The sequence below is a fragment of the Triticum urartu genome, chromosome 7A (genome assembly GCF_056163025.1).
Source record: "Triticum urartu cultivar PI428250 chromosome 7A, HENAU_Tu73, whole genome shotgun sequence".
NCBI classification, from domain to species: domain Eukaryota; kingdom Viridiplantae; phylum Streptophyta; class Magnoliopsida; order Poales; family Poaceae; genus Triticum; species Triticum urartu.
Window position 1 is genome coordinate 85,892,881 of NC_141879.1, and position 3,510 is coordinate 85,896,390.

Consider the following 3,510-nt stretch of genomic DNA (forward strand, 5'->3'; position numbering starts at 1 on the left):
CCCTCTCTTCTCCCTAGGTGCATGGGCCTTGGTGGGGAGGCGCCCCAGCCCACCTAGGGGCTGGTCCCTTCTCACACTTGGCCCATGTATGCCTCTGGGGCCCGTGGCCCCTCCCGGTGGACCCCTGGACCCCTCCGGTGGTCCCGGTACACTACCTGTGATGCCCGGAACACTTCCAGTGGCCAAAACCATACTTCCTATATATAAATCTTTACCTCCGGACCATTCCGGAACTCCTCGTGACGTCTGGGATCTCATCCGGGACTCTGAACAACATTCGGTAACCACGTACATCTATTCCCTATAACCCTAGCGTCACCGAACCTTAAGTGTGTAGACCCTACGGGTTCGGGAACCATGTAGACATGACCAAGACACCTCTCCAGCCAATCACCAACAGCGGGATCTGGATACCCATGCTGGCTCCCACATGTTCCACGATGATCTCATCGGATGAACCACGATGTCGAGGATTCAATCAATCCCGTATTCAATTCCCTTTATCTAGCGGTATTGCACTTGCCCGAGATTCGATCGTCCGTATCTCGATACCTTGTTCAATCTCATTACCAGCAAGTCTCTTTACTCGTTCTGTAACACATCATCCCGTGATCAAATCCTTGGTCACATTCCGCATATGATGATGTCCTACCGAGTGGGCCCAGAGATACCTCTCCGTCACACGGAGTGACAAATCCCAGTCTCGATTCGTGCCAACCCAACAGACACTTTCAGAGATACCCGTAGTGTACCTTTATAGCCACCCAGTTACGTTGTGACGTTTGGTACACCCAAAGCATTCCTACGGTATCCGGGACTTGCACAATCTCATGGTCTAAGGAAATGATACTTGACATTAGAAAAGCTTTAGCATACGAACTACACGATCTTTGTGCTAGGCTTAGGATTGGGTCTTGTCCATCACATCATTCTCCTAATGATGTGATCCCGTTATCAACGACATCCAATGTCCATGGTTAGGAAACCGTAACCATCTATTGATCAATGAGCTAGTCAATACAATTATAGCATGGATAATAAATGATTATCATGAACAAGGAAATATAATAATAACCAATTTATTATTGCCTCTAGGGCATATTTCCAACATCACCCCCATCGAGAAGAAATTCATAAAGCTGCTACATGATTGTAATGTCGGTCCATCAAGAATGGTCCAGATACTATCACTCATCCACAGCAAAAAAGGACTCTGAGTAGCATGCCCTACATACCAGCTGACGTCACAAACCTAAAGGCAAAGTACCATAGAGAGAGCAAGTTGGCTGACATAGAGGCCACAATGGCCTACTTCGATGAGAAAGTGAAGGAAGATCCAGATTTCTTCTACAGGATAAGGTTGGACGATGAGGATCGTGTCAGGAACATGTATTGGGTGGATGGTGCTGCAAGGAGAGCCTACAAACATTTCCGAGATTGCATTTCGTTCGATGCGACGTATCTCACTAATATGTACAAGATGGCATGCGCTCCATTCATAGGAATAGATAACCACAATCAGTCGTTGCAGTTCGGATGCGGGCTCGTTCAGAACGAAGACACGGATGGGTACATTTGGTTGTTCAAGACCTTCTTGGAGTGCATGGATGGACTTGCTCCGATGAACATAATAATAGACCAGGATTTTAGCATGCGTGCAGGCATAGAGGAAGTCTTTCCGTTGGTAGTGCACAGGCACTGCAGGTGGCACATTATAAAGAAGGCTGAGGAGACGCTAGGACCGTTCTTTGCTGACCATCCAGAGCTGCACAAGGCATTCGAGCTGTGCGTGGACCACAGCTTGACGGTGGAGGAGTTTGAAAGGAGCTGGAAGGCCATGACTGAAAGATATCAAGTCCCAGACAACGAGACTCTTGCTAGCCTATGGGAGAAGCGAATGTACTGGGTGCCGGCCTACTTCATGCAGTGCTTCTTCCCGTTTCTACAGACTACGCAGCGCAGCGAGGGGTTCAATGCTGTTTTGAAGCAGTATGTGAGCCCTGGCAACTCATTGCTACAGTTTTCCAAGCAGTACATAGCTTTGCAACAAAAAATACTGGGATCTGAGCTACAGCAAGAAGCGAACACCGTGCTAAAGCAGCCAAAATTGCTAACGTATTTACCGATGGAGAGGCAAATGAGCAAGATATACACCAACAAGATCGTTAACAAGTAAGTCAGTTGCGTTACAGTCTTATTTGCGCAAAGCACAAAGGAAATAGGTGCCATATAGAATGCAATGCAGTTGCCATGATATGTGGTTGCCATGTTTAATGAAATACTGTTTGCCATGCTTACTCAGCTGCAGTTGCCATGTTCAATGGAAATTATGTTTGCCATGCTTACCCGGATGCAGTTTCCATGTTCAATGAAATGCAGTTGTCATATTTAATGCATTGTACTTCCATTGGGCATGTTGGTATGCAAATGTCAATGTCAACTGAAAAATGTTATGTTGTTGCCATATCTACTGAAATGCAATTGCCATGTTTACCAAAATGCAACTGCCATGTTTGCTGAAATGCAATTGCCATGTTTACTCAACTGTAGTTGCCATATTTAATAAAATGCAGTTGCCATGTTTTATGCAACGTGCTTCCATTGCGAATGTTGGTGTGGAAATGACGATGGCCAGTTGAAAATGTTATGCAGTTGCCATGTTTAATGTACTGCAGTTGCCATGTCTAATTTACTACAGTTGCCATGTCTAATGTACTACAGTTGCCATGTCTTATGTACTATATTTTCCATGTTCAAGGTACTATATTTGCCATGTTCAATGTACTATATTTGCCATGTTCAAACAAAATGTATTTATATTTCCATGACAACATATGGTGCTACAAAAAAAGAGCGCACGATAGTTTAACAGAAAACACACAAACTTGCAGATTCCAGGAAGAAATAAAGCGTGCCAGCATGTTCACGGCTTTCCAGGTGGACGAACATACGTTCAAGGTGTGTTCTATTTTGGGCATGTCAGATTCAAAACCTGAAGACCCGGACAAAGGAAGGAACTACTTCATGAAAGCCTCGATCGGCCAAGGCAAATACTACTGCCAATGCTGCAAGTTTGAACGGGACGACATTGTGTGCTGTCACATACTAAAAGTAATGGACATGAACGCTGTGACATGGATGCCCCGCCATTTCATAAGGCGGCAATGGACTTAGGACGCTGACGACGCATTGGCGCCGCAGACAACAAACGCAGTTCTGGCTGTGCATGACGAGAGACCTGAGTCAACCATGGAAGCCGTGAGACACGTTGTGCTGACAAAGAATTATGCTGAGCTAATTGATGAAGCGTGCAAGAGTGATGAGACAGCGAGAGCCGCGGAAAAACACAGTAAGGCCCTGAAAAGAGAGCTTGATGAGATCAAGAAGAGGAAAGCTGAGGAAGCCTTACACAGGTTCCCCCGCACATCAAGTGTGCCTTCGTCCACGGGGCCATCATCTGAAAACTCGGAGATAGGATCTGGAATAGCAAGCACACAAACCCAGGCCAGG

General features: G+C 46.0%; 1 pseudogene; it reads left to right on the forward strand.

The window, feature by feature from the left end:
- Positions 1–1,303: 1,303 nt before the first annotated feature.
- LOC147958073 (protein FAR1-RELATED SEQUENCE 5 pseudogene) lies at positions 1,304–2,176 on the forward strand (annotated as a pseudogene).
- Positions 2,177–3,510: the final 1,334 nt, after the last annotated feature.